The 14,213-nt window shown below is 34.8% G+C and overlaps 1 protein-coding gene across 3 annotated transcripts in view; it reads right to left on the bottom strand.

Moving 5' to 3' along the window:
* The window catches only part of MACC1 (MET transcriptional regulator MACC1), a 156,705-nt gene that overhangs the window by 41,914 nt on the left and 100,578 nt on the right, over window positions 1-14,213 (bottom strand). The window contains exon 7 of one of the 3 annotated variants that reach the window (XR_004321482.1): window positions 13,068-13,526. The exons of the other annotated variants lie outside the window; for them this stretch is intronic. The gene's annotated coding sequence lies outside the window, so the exon portion shown is untranslated. Of the gene's footprint in view, window positions 1-13,067; window positions 13,527-14,213 lie in introns of those variants that run through there. 3 annotated transcript variants of the gene reach the window in all.

Below are 14,213 nucleotides of genomic sequence, written 5' to 3'. Positions count from 1 at the left end.
GAAATTAAAAACATCTGCTCTTCAAAAGAGTCTGTTACAGAAATGAAAGGGCAAGCCATAGATTGGAAGAACATATTTCTAAAACTGCTTTCCAACTAAGAGCTTATGTCCACAATAATTTTCAAGCCCCAATAATAAGAAAATGAACAACCCAATTAAAAAAGGGAGGGGTATTTGAACAGGCATTTCACCAAAGAAGATGTACAGATGGCAAATAAGCACATAAAAGGCTGCTGTTAAGAAAACGAAAATTAAAAGCTCAATACAGTATCACTGCACACTCCCTAGAATGGCTAAAATGAAAAACTAAACTATATCCAGGGTTGGTAAGGATATGGGACAACTGGAACTCTATATACTACTGGTGGGAAAGTTTATCAGTACATCTATTTTTTTACCTCATTATTTTCCTTTATTTTTTAAATTGAATTACCATCAATTTACAATGTGTTAAATTCTGATGTACAGCTAGTGATTTATTTATTCACTTTTGAAAACAGGCAGTTTCTGAAAAATTTAAACACATGCTGACCATATGACCCAGTTACAGCACTCCTAGGTATTTACAAGAGGAAATGAAAATCTATGTGCAAAAAATTGTACACAGGTACTCAGAGAAGCTTTATTTGTAATGCCTCAAAACAGTATAAATACCCATCAACAGGTGAATAGATAAGCAAATTGTGATATACCCATACAATGAAATACTACTGAGGAACAAAAGGGAACCGATGACTAATGCACAAAACCAACTGAAAAGAATCTCCAAACAGTAATGATGAGTGAAATTAGCCAGGTCCCCCTCACAAAGAGAAGATACATATGTATGACTTCATTTATGTAAAATTATAGAAGATGCAAACGAAATCTAGAGTGACAGAAAGCAGGCCAGTGGTTGCTTGAGGATGGAGAATTCTGAAAGTCAAAAGGAAAACTGGGAAGATAGTTGGTATAGTCTTTATCTTGATTGTGTGTGATATATATGTCAAAACTCATAAAAATGCACTTTAAATATGTGCAGTTTAATAGATATAAATTATACCTCAATGAAGATTTAGGCAAGAAAAAAAAAAAGGGGGAGAAAAACAAACCTATGTAGATAGAAGTCAGAGTAGTGATTACCTTGGTGAAAGAGAGCAGTGTCTGGAATTGGGGGAGGTTTCTTGGCTTCCAGGAATGCTCTGTGTTTTGATCTGGATGCTGATGGCACACGTGTTCACTTTATGAAATTAATTTAGCTGGGACATATGATATGCGTACTTTTCTAAATGTATGTTTTTCTTCTTTAAACATTTTATGTTAATGTAAATATATAAAGAAACTTTTCTGTGTAGACAAGACCAACATAAAACATAGCAAGTAACTTTTTAAAAAAGGCAAGATGAATTACAATTGGGAACAGAGGTAGAGAAATAAAAAGCCCAGTCAGCTAACATTTAAATCATGCTTTACTGAAACATACCACAGAAACTTGTCTCAAATTTGACTTTATGAAAAAAATTTTATCTTATTTTATCACTGAGTCTTTTTCAAAAACACCATTGTTTTCTTATATTCCTTCCCCCAAGACATTATTTTTCAAAGGGGATTTTTCAGGAATCTTTTTAGCAGCACATTAAAGAACTATATGGTGAAAGGTGTTTCAAGGGCAAAAACATTTTGAAAATTGTGTTATACAAACTTATAATATTTTTCTCCATGCAATATTCATATTTAAGCTTTTACCATGTTAAAATGTGCCATGAATCCCATACAAGGCATATGCCATGTTTCTCAAACTTACATATTCATAGGCCCTGCTCTTCAAATGGCATTCTAAAGGACAAATATTTCAATGAATATATATTGCATTTCTAGAAATGCAATACCAACTGTAGTTTTTTATTATTTTAATTAAAATATGTGTTGTCAAATTGGAACATCTGTGTTTGAATCCTGCCTCTGCTACTTTTTTTCCACTGTGAACTTGAATGCTGAAAAGTACACATACATGTGTCAGCCTAATTAATTTCAGAAAGTGAACACATGTGTGCCATCAGCATAAAGATCAAAACACACAGCATTCCTAGAAGCCCAGAGACCTCTCCCACTCTCGGTGACTACTCACACTCACCAAGGGTATCTTTCACAAGGAGATGATAAAAATATGGTTATTGTGGATATAAAATGACTAAACACACATATATATATAAGAATCCTGCTTCACAGGAAGTTTTCGAAAGTGTTAACTATTAATATGATTATGAAAAGTTGCCGAAGTAAGAATTACAAAGTAGAGATCATATTCCATTATTGGACTTGACTGGACCTTAGGGTCCATCTTACTGGTCATCAATCTGCCAAAAATCTGATGACAGAATTACATGGGATCTAAATGTTCTCACATAACAACAACAAAATGGATAATATGTGAGGTGAAGGATGTGTTAAGTAGTCTTACTTGTCAATTATCTCAATAAAGCTGGGGAAAGAAGAAAAATTACTATCTTAAACACTCATCAGAGAGACAGAATGACTTAATAAAGTGTCTAGTCTTAAACTTCTAAAAATCAAAATAATTACATGAGATGCTATATTTGTAACTACAGGTAGTACATACTGTAAGATTATTAGTGCCTTCAGGGCAGAGGGATACATCTGTCCATTATCATCCTCTTTGAGGGTTAGAGTTGAGCTTGATTAGTCTAAGCATCTTAGAAATTCTGAGATGTTCCGCAGTCCTAATAACATGAGGGAATCCAGGTAATTATGGAGAGGATTTTGAGCCAAAAATGTCAATTTCCTGGATCAACATGATGAAGTTGTGCCACAAAAGGAGGTAGAAGACTGTTTTTAACAGGATTTTATGTGGATGATGTAGATGAAGTCTTTAAATTAGGATTCTTTCACTAGATCTTCACATTAGAAGACAATTAAACCAAACAACATGAGGAGACCTGGGACATTAAAATCACATTAGCAAAACTGAAGATTGAAATCACATGCTTCTCTAGATGTTCCTTTAATGCTGATTTTCCTGAGGCTGATTCAATAAGAGGATAAAGGTGATATGTTTAGAGTCTACACTACATACTTGTATGTAATAAGTGTTAATGAATATGTTCTTTTGAACATGTGGTGTGACCAGAAAGTATAGTGACAGTTCTAGAACTGATACTCCCATTTTCCCACTCCTGTTATGGAAAGAGAAGAAAACAAGAAATGGCAGATGCATAAAACAGAGAGAAAGGAGGAATTTTCAATTAGGCAAAGCAGAGTGTATTCACAAAAAGAAATGTGCTTTATATCTCAAAGGACTCAAGCACAAGACAGGATAAGATAGTATTCATCTTCCAGGACTTCTCGAAGGGTTAATTTGAGTGGGGAAAGTGCTCTGAAACCAAGGACATGAAAACCGCTTAGATGCACTCTTACCATGGCTGCCTGCTGCATTGTGCAGCTGCTATTTTTAGCCCACGTTCATGCTGCTCTGGGTCAGGATGAGGACATCTGTGGTGAGAGGAATGAACTGCTTGCAGCAAGACAAGTTTTGATGAATAATTACTTGTGTTATAACGTGCAGTCAGGGCCAGCTCCATTCCACAGACTGAAAACTAAGACTTCCAGGAAGTAATCACGGGCAGGTCCTCAGTGGCTGCTTACAGTTTCCAGCACTAATAACACTTGGCAGTGCTGCCAGGATGATCAAAGACTAATTGATTCATTGTGAACTCTACTAGAGGTTAGCACCAAGGCTGATGTCATACAATGCAGTTACATTTTCAAAGCAGTTTATAATCATTAATATTTTTTTTGTCCCAATGTTCTGGGGTAGTAAGTAAAAAATACTTTTCCTTGTAATTCTAATGCTTTCTTTTCAACTTTGTATTTCTAAACCCTAGATTTTCTATTAAGTGCAGAGGCTCTTTCACAAATTTCATGTTTCAAGAGCTGGAGTAAATACAAATTCTTCTGTTTTTATAAGAAGGTACCAGGTTTCTTTCTTTCTCTTCTTTCCTAGAGCCCAGTGGTGCCAACACCTGATCAGCCCTAACCATAAGTTACTCTGAATCTGGATCCAGTTTTAGGGAAGTCAAAGTCACAACTTCTCTTCCTTTTAAAAATATAGTTCATTAATTGAAGACATTAAATGAGAACCTACTACATACCAGAAATATTACATGGTATTTGTTAACTTTTTTCATTATAGAAGTATTACCTGTTTCTTGCAGAAAAATTAGAAAGAATAGAACCACTAAACATCTAGATATCCTTTTATTTTTCCTATATCCTTCATTTTTTCAGTGCATATATTTTCATATTATACTTCATCTTTTGAACCTGATTTCTCATTAGATATTTTGTGAGCTTTTCTACATATGTTCAAATGTTCTCAGAAAACATGATTTTAATGTCTCTTAATTATTTTAATACAGATATGTTGTGATTTACTCAACTAACCTCTTACTGTTGAACATTTAGATTTTTTAAATTTATCTTTCTAATCTTTTTGTAGGGTGCATAATGTTGTAATGTAGATCTCTATAGTAATACCTTTGCATATACCTTTATCCTTTCCTTAGTATACATTTTAAAGAATGAAATTATTGTGCTAAAAATATAGACATATCTATTTGTGACACATATTCTTAAATTTCTGATAAAATCATTTCCCATTTTTATTTAAATCTAATTCTATTCCCTTCATATATGATTCAAATAAATTCAGTTCATTATTTGTCATTAGCTTTACTTACGGTGAGAGGGGTTGATATAATGAGGCTTTAAATATTTTATATAGTAAATTCTATAAATCTTTTTCATAGTAATTTATTTTTGTGTTTTCATACTTCTATTCTCTTTTCTAATTCTCTACCTTGGGCCTAAAAGTGGAGTGACACACAACCAAAACTTAAAACGTGTTCCGTTGATTTTGAAACCAGACATGAGCAGAGACTATTAGTGAAAACTTTAAGTACAATAAATAAATTATTATTAAAGACTGAAAAAGAGGATGGCAGTTATTTTGGCTGGAAAATTAATGTCACTTGCAATAATAAAGAAGATAGAAAGAAGCTGATAATATTGGCTAAGAAGTTTCCCAATCATTGTTGAAAGGTCTTCTTCCAGAAAACTATGATAAAATAGGGAGGAGCAAAATAAGTTTAAAAAGTAAAAGACAGCAGTCAGGGAGGGGGATCATCCAATTTTCAAGTAGAGTTGAGAGAAAATATGAAGTCCAGGACTTGCTGGGTTCATAAATAGAACTGTTTCTCTTCAGACAGCAAAAGACTCTCAAATGTGCAGCCATTATGGAAAACAATATGGAAATTCCTCAAAAAACCAAAAATAGACTTACCATATGATCTAGCAATCCCATTTCTGGGCATATATCCAGAGGGAACTCCAATTCAAAAAGATACATGCACCCCAATGTTCATAGCAGCACCTATATACAGTAGCCAAGACATGGAAACAACCTAAATGTCCATTGACAGATAACTAGATAAAGATATATACACACATACACACACACACACATACATACATATAATGGAATACTACTCAGACATAAAAAAGAATAAAATAATGCCATTTGCAGCAACATGGATGGACCTAGAGATTGTCATTTTAAGTGAAGTAAGCCAGAAAGAGAAAGAAAAATACCATATGATATTACTCACATGTGGAATCTACAAAAAAAAAAACAAAAAAACAGGTCACTAATGAACTCATCTACAAAACAGAAACAGACTCACAGACATAGTAAACAATCTTATGGTTACAAGGGAAAGAGGGTGGGATGCGATAAATTTGGGAGTTTGAGATTTGCAAATGTTAGCCACTAAACATGAAAATAGATTAAAACAAATTTCTTCTGTATAGCACAGGGAACTATATTCAATATCTTGTAATAACCTTTAATGAAAATGAATATAGGTATGTATATGCATGACTAGGACATTGTGCTGTACACCAGAAATTGACACATTGTAACTGACTGTACTTCAATAAAAAAAATGCCTCATTTCTTACTCTTCAAAATAAGTCTGGATCAAGAATACTTTTGAATACAATGAACTTTTTTAAAAAACTTACTTTGTCAAATAAACCTTGTTTTTTTTTTTAAAAAAAACATGAATCTAAGAACTCACAAATTACATACTAAGTAAATCCGACTTGCTTTGTACTTTGGAAGTAGTATAAAAGTAACTAAACTTGTTGGTATTAATAGATACTCTCTTGTAAGCTACAGAAAACAGGTATCTCGCTCTGCCTTTAAATAAATAATAAAGGCTTTTGTTAAGGTATTTAAACATGTAATTCCATTGAATTTTTAAAAACCCCCATTAGGTTAAACTTTGTTCAGATTATATCCCTGAATAAAAGTCCTCATAGTAGCTAAGACAAGAAAATTACAATGGTTAAAGTGTTATTAAAAAACAAAACTGTAAGGAATATTTTGTCTTTGGACACTGCAAGTTAAATATACAATTAGAAAAAGGATATGCACAGAAACTTCTGATATAAATTATTTTAATCTTTACAACTGTGCAAGGAAAAGATACAAATAGGGAAAGTTGAGAACAGGGCAAATTGAAAAACCGTTGTTTTAACAAACTTGCTTGGGTGTACAACTTTCATAGTCTAATTGTGTGTAGCTCTGAGATACTGGGTGGCAAATATTAACTCAATGAAATAAAAGATTGGAATAGTGAACAAGCTCTGTCAAGTGTTGCCCTTTGAAAGGATGGGTTTAACCTTGAAGGTATTATCCAAATGAAATAAGCCAGATGGGGAAAAATAAACTCTGGAATATGTGGAATCTAAAAAAACAAAACAAATGAACAAACAAAATAAAACAAAAACAAACTCTAGATACAGAGAACAGATTAGTGGTTACCAGCAGGGAAGGGGATTGGGGTGGTGAGCAAAATGGGAGAAGGAGGTCAACCATATGGTAACAGGTGGTAGCCAAATCTGTGGTGGTAATCACTCTGCAGTGTATACAGATGTCAAATTATAATCCTATACACCTAAAACTTTTATAACAAAAAATAAAATAAAATGCAATATTAAAAAAGAATGGCTTTACTGTTATTTTATATAATATACAACATACACTGCAGTAATGGCTTTCAGTAACAGAGGAATATTTTCTCCTCCACAAAAGCAGCACAACACAGAAGGTGAAGTAGAATGAGGTTACAGTGGCAACACATAGGTAGAGGCAGTAACCGCCTACTTTTCCCCTGTGCATTCGTATTAAATATTAATTGGAATTGCATCTATATTTTATTCAGGTTTATGAAACCCTATAGGGACAGAATAATCCCTTTGAGTTCAGAGACTGAACCATATTAAAATAGAAGTGTTCTCACCAAGGATCTTTTAAAAGATGTACTACAGTAGCTCTGACTTAAGCTTTGAGTCAGATCAGGTTATTGCACCCTCCACGGATCAGCTGGGTAACTAGAAGATTACCTAACTGCAGAGCTTTGGCTGAAACGTGAGGATTATTGTCCAGTGTATCTGTGTTGAGATAATCTGTGTACAGGGCCTTGAAAATGTGTTGTGCATGATACTGCAAAGTAAACAGTAATTATTATGATAGGGAAAGTTATTATTTTATTACTATCATATCTCAGGATATTAAGGCAAATACTAAACTGATTTAAATATTTATGTGGCTCAAATAGTCCAATAAAACTCTTGCTTTGAAATATGGATAAAAGAAAGGAACATGTACAGGAAAAAAGATAACTTGGATTTTAAAATTAGAAAATCTATAAAAAGATTTTATGGATTTGATACTCTGAAGCCATTCATGGTAATGAAAAGAATTTTCCAATGGTACTACCACTTATTAGAAGTTGAAAATTAAGAGAAATAAAGCATGCTGTAGTTAAGATGTAGATGTTTAAATTCTGATTCTAGGTTCATCCATCTTTTTCCTAGCAACGACCTGGAATCACTAGTCAGATTTCGTAAGTATGTTTTGGATTTCTCTTGCTTTAGATTACAAGGCCAAGGTATTATCAGTGGAGCTTAAGTCCTAACTCTGCTCAACTGCTAAACAATTCTGGCATTGAGAAGGGTATTTAATCTCTATTTCATTTCCTCATTTCCACCAAAAATGAGTAAAATAAAAAACTACTTGCATTAGTGGTTGTGGGGATTAAGTGAAATAATGTTTGTAAAGTGCCCAACTCATAGTGCATCAGGGAAATGTTATTTTTCCTTTCCTTCTACTTAATCAGGGGAAGAACACTTACGAATTCAAGAGACCAGGAATGCCTGACTTTTGAAGTCTGAGGAAAAAGTATCTTTTTACTAATATGGTCCTATATGATTGATAGAAGGGATAGTAAAGAAACAGTATTCAAATGATTAAATGAATTTATTTCTTGAGTAGGACTTTGGATGGGAATGGGAATAAGACTGCAAATGAATTTATATAACTTAAAAAATTATTTAGTATCTGACAGTCACAGTAAAACTTAGGAAAGACAACCTGTTTTTCCTTTCAAGAATTTCAGCAATCTAATGAGGGACAAGTAAGCGAAGTTTATAAAAAAGACAATCTACTCTTTCTTCAATTATAAATGATGATTTCTGTTTTTAAGAACCACCCATGGCTTTAGGAAAATCCTTTGTTCTTGGTGCTGTATTAGATGGAGCTACTAACAGCAGGATGGGGTATCTCTTCCTTAGCCTTCATTTCTACTACAGACTTTCAATGCCAAGAAGTGTTAATTTTGGTTTACCCTTTATTTGCAAGGGAATATTAGCATACCTAGGACTAGACCATCTAACAAAGGCAATCTGACATTAGTCTAAGGACCTGAGGATTAATGTATATTTTCCAGTGCTTTAGGGTGTGGAAGAGCCCTCTGGAATACTCTTATCTGATATGTGGAAATCACAAAGCTGTTTCTGACTTTTGGCAACATAGTATTGTTCTAAGTTGGCAGGGAATGAATCCCCTCTTGCTAATAATACTAGAAATGGTGGACAATATATATCAACAATGAAAAAATTAAATGAATATCTGAACTGGAAAAAGAGAAAAAATATATGCCTGTGTACCAGGTATATGTTGGGAACTCAAGTAAAAGAAGTAGATAGAATTTGGCATTGCAATGTTCTTCCAATGTATTCAATGGAATGGACACAGGTTATAGAAGCTGGGACCAGGACTGTAATTCCATTGAGGTTGAAATGAGGCTCATGGCACACTCAGTGCTAGAAAACTTATACTGCCTTTTCCAGGAAAAACTCTACCCATTGGCTCCCAAAAGCCATGAGATGTTTTTCTTCCACTCAGAGCTATAGTGGAAGGGATAAAGTCATCTATGATAAATCAAGACCCCAAGCTTATATCATATGCATGGGTGGGACTACTTACACAAATGATACATAAAACCCAAATTGAGAAATTAGTATAAAAACAAACTCTGGACTAGTAAGCCCTTATGCCCCTTTTGTCCTGGCAAAAAATGCTATGTAGACACAATTCCACCGCCTAAGGCACATGAAACAAAAGTAGGAAAAAATACCCTCTACTGAGGAAGAGTTCACAATAACAAAAGAAGGAGGAAGAGGAGGCAGTAGAGAAAGAGGAGGTCATAATAAGGGTGAGATGGAAGCATGAGAGAACTGAACTGGAGATCATAGAAGAATCTCAAAGAAACTATAAACCAGTATTTTAAATGAGTTAGAGAGTAAAAGATAAAGTGCAAACCATAATGAATAAAATGATACAACAAGGGGGGAAGGAATAAGCAGATTTACAGAAATCAAACTGAACTTCCAAAAAAGTAACTTACTAGATCCAGCTAAATAAAAATTTATAAATTGAAAGATAAAGTGGTTAAAATTACAGAAATCAGGTCAAAGATTCAAGATGTTTAAGAGCATGAAGAACAGAATGAGAATGAATATATGTACATGCAGCAGGAATATTAGAAAGAGAAGATAGCAAGAATTTTTGTTCTCTCTTCAAAAGCAATATTTAAAGATATAATGACTTTCCAGAATTGAAAAAAATAAAAAAGTTTTTATAGCCTAGACAGGATAATCTGAGCATAGTAAATAAAAACAGATCTATATCTATGCCCATCATTATTAAATTTGGTATATCAAATACAAAGCTAAAAAAAATCTCAAAACCAGTCATTACAAAGAAAGATTTGATTTGACAGCAGATTTTTCATCAGCAGCTGGCTCTTTCCCCAGTTTTCTCTAGCTCGTTAAGTGGTAGCACAATTCCCTAAGATGTTTAGGCCCCAAACCTGACTCATGCTTGAGTCCTCTATTCACCTCATACTCATATCCAATCATCACAGTAAGTCTGCTTATCTATAACTTCTAAATATCTCTTGAATCTGAACACTTCTGGGCACATTCAGCATCCTCTCCCTAACCCAAGACCTTGTCATACTTCGTCTGGAGGATTGATCTGATCCTACTGATCTCACAGTTCCCGGCGCCTGTAATTAAATTATACCACATACCTGTTCAAACGATCCAATAGCTTCCATCTCATTTAGAGTAAAATTCAAATTCTCTTCTACAATATACAAGATGCTACATGACTTTGCACCTTTACCTCTGACTCCTCCTCATCTCCCTCTTGGTTAATCACTTCTAGCCATATATTCCAAGCTCATTCTCACCCTCAGGGCCATTGTTTTGGTTGTTCTCCCTGCCTGGAATGACAATCACCCCCATCATAACATAGCTTGTTCTTTCATTGTATTTATATTTATTCTAAAAAATCTCTTTGGAAAAGACTGAACTGACCACTTTTCATAACACTTCTTTACCGGTGCTTTTAGCATTTAACATGATGTGACAATATTTTATAGGTTTATTAGCTTGTTTGTCTATCCCTAAACTCGAAGGAAGATTCCATGAATACTTGTATGACACTATATTTCCCAGTAACCACAATAGTGCCTGGCTTATAGTAGTTCTTCAATATAATATTTCTTAAATAAAATCTTTACTTCCAACAAAGAGAAATATTACCCATTATTTTCAAACACACATGGAATATTTATAAAAATTTGCCTGTTACTGAGGAACAAAGGAAATTTAACCAATTCTCAACAATATATCTCATGCTTATCATGAAGAATCAATGCACATGCTCACTTAAACTTTTAAATGGCAAAAGCAACAAAATTTCCCATATAAAACTGATGTCTTCTCTCTGTCCAAACATAATCTATTATAACTCTAACTGCCAAAATAACCTGGAAGACTCAGTATGTCACTCATTCAGGAAAGAATTATTCAGTATCTACTACTTGCCTAGAGAGAGTTTTTTGTTTTTTGGTTTTGGTTTTTGTTTTTTGTTTTTCTAAGGATTTGTCTAAAGTGACTGAAATTAAGCAAGGGAAATTATATACAAATATTTCACATAAGATCAAATTTAATGTTGTAAAGTTTATAAAGTCAGAGGACTAGTTCGGGTGAAGAAGTGGCCCTTAATTTGGTACTTAGTCAACAGATAAAATCGAACAGATACAGATGGGGAAGGAGAAGAGAGAAATTCCAGAGAGATTGGTCAGTGCAAATCAGGGAATCATACATTTTTAGAGAAATTGCAAGTCATCCAACTTGGTGGAAATACAGACTGCAAGTGGTAAAGCTATACTGAAGGTATATTCTGAGAACTCCAGATGATAAGCTAATGAATACAGACCTTGATGGACAGGTGATAAGGAACTACTTTAAGGAGAAAATGAAACAAATCTAAATTGTACTTTAGAAAATTTTATCTGGCTGAAGATATTTCTGTGCTCAGAACAGGGCCCCATAGAGTTCATAGATCACAGATAAGCAAGTTTTTCTTGAGGAGGAGAGTGATCACTGCAATGTAATGGGATGCTACAGGACATCAGCTTTATTTATATAGTATGAGTGAGGGTGTTGGCCACTGTAGAAGTGGGCACAGGTGATGTCATTTATTGGTTGTGGACAAAGAAAGTGGTCACTGAAGCATTCTCTAACTTGGAAAAATAAAGTGAAATTACAGAGAGGGAGGGAGAGGGAGAGAGAGAGAGGGGATAATGGGGGAGGGGAAGGGGAAGAATTGTGTCTTATATAAGTCTTTTGTCTAAAACACATTCCTAGATTCTAATAAAAATAATTCATGTTATGCATTCCTGCCTATATCTCTGTGGCAAAGAGAAAGAAAGTTCAGAGTCCCTTGTGATTGCACTTACTTCCAAACCATTAGAAATGCTGGAGTGTGGGAACTCTAAGCTTAAGAGTAAATAGCTCCTGGCTTCCATCACTGAGAAGAAAGAAATCTCTGTTTTCAGCCCTGAATGGAAGTTCACTAAGTGAGATGAATAATGCTCTGCAATTACTGAGCCATGCAGGATATGCTGAGTAATATTAACTCCCTAATTAGTTTTAAATATCAAGCTTATCCTAGCTGACATCTAAGCTTTAATATTACCTGATTCAAGCCAAATATGTGGTTTTGAATTTGCTTTGCAAATAGTATGTTCTTCAGGGTTGCTTATGCAGCAATATTCTGATCTCAGTTGCTACATAATCTGTCTTAAGAATTCTGACCAGATAATTCTATTTAGCCACAGAGGTAGAATACAAATCTCTGACCACATCTATTGAGACACTGATTCCAGAATATTCTATTTATTTGACTTATAAATTTCTAAATATCATTTCTGGGTTATGGTAGCAGATCAAATAAATATGTGTAATTTAGCTTCCTCCAGAAAACACACAGGCTCATTTAAGATTTTGCAAAGGAAAGTTTTTGAAAAATAAAAATGCACAAGGATGAGGTAAAAATAGCAGATGAGTCTGTGCTGACAATGGCCACTGTGTGTTACAGAGGCTGGGATGAAGGCCAGTGGGATACAAAATCCAGCTCTTCACTCAACCCTCACCAAGGGAGATTTGTGTCCTTTTGGAGGAAACAGTTTTTCCTAATTCGTAAGAATAACTGGCTTAGCACACCTAACAAGGTAAAAATTAATGTTGGCAGTAAGGACAACAAAGAACGAACACAATTTTTATTTCAAGAAGCACGGTGACAGCAGCACCCAGTGTGAAAGTGGGTAATGACTCGAGGGACTACAGTGAACACTGTTCGAGAAGTTGGGTCCCTCTCTTACACGGTAACTGAGGGGTCTGGCCTCCATATCCAGCAGAAGTCTTGGAGGCTTAGTCCCTGGCCCAGAGGAAAAAGAAGGTCTTTGTATTGGGAGCCCCAGGAAGATTTGGAGGATATATTTCTAAAACAGGAGGATTAAGTGACCACTGGCATTCCAAACACTGAAAGCAGAAACACCCCAGCCCTTCCCTTTCAGTTGACTGCCAGAATTTTGAACTCGGAGAACTCTGACCAATCTTACTGTCCCAAGATGTTGACTCTCGAGTTTCCTCAGAAACAAACCACTTATAAGCTGAAAGGGCAACTTAAGTCATACAGGAATTCCAGTCAATTTTTTTTTTTTGTCTTCCATTCTTATCCAGGAGCACAATGCCAAGTCTTGACGGACCTTTGAGAAAAGAGATGTCTTTAAAGTGAAACATGGTGATACAAGCAATCAGAAAGGGGACAAAAACAAAGTGGAAGAAACAGAGACTATGCTGGGGCCAGGACACACTGATATTATTCATATATGCAGAGATATGAGAAGATACTGCTTAAATCGTTTCAGGTTGCTTTAATGAAATAGAAATTTTTAAATTTAGGAATTTAAAAATACAATTGTCAAAATGAAAAATTCAATAGAAGGTGGATAGTTAAAAGATAAAATTAGGAAATCTTTCCAGAAAGTGTAGCAAAAAGATAAAGAAATAGTAATAAGATAAGAAGGGGGCAGGGCACAGCCATTCAAGGAATGCTACAGCAATTAACATCAAAATGGTGAAAGATTCAACCCCCAGTAGGCCTTGAGGCTCAAGATGACGGGAGATTTGACTTCTAGCAGATTTTGAGCTTCATTATATGCCCATTGTAATGTATTAACATAGTGAATAACATGCCCACAGGCCCATGACAATCCCACGGCTAGCCACAAAAGGTCAAAGAGTGGGAAATGGCCAACTTCCTGGGAATCCCAGCCCCTTCCCCAGACTAGTTAGACCAGTCCTTCCACTTATTAACATATGGAGCCACTGAGCCCATAAAAACTGGCAACACAGTGTCTCTCAAGGGCTGCCCCCTCTCCTTCTTGAGACAG

This window comes from Camelus ferus, chromosome 7 (assembly GCF_009834535.1).
Source record: "Camelus ferus isolate YT-003-E chromosome 7, BCGSAC_Cfer_1.0, whole genome shotgun sequence".
NCBI lineage: Eukaryota > Metazoa > Chordata > Mammalia > Artiodactyla > Camelidae > Camelus > Camelus ferus.
This window is presented reverse-complemented; position numbering and strand designations above follow the sequence as displayed.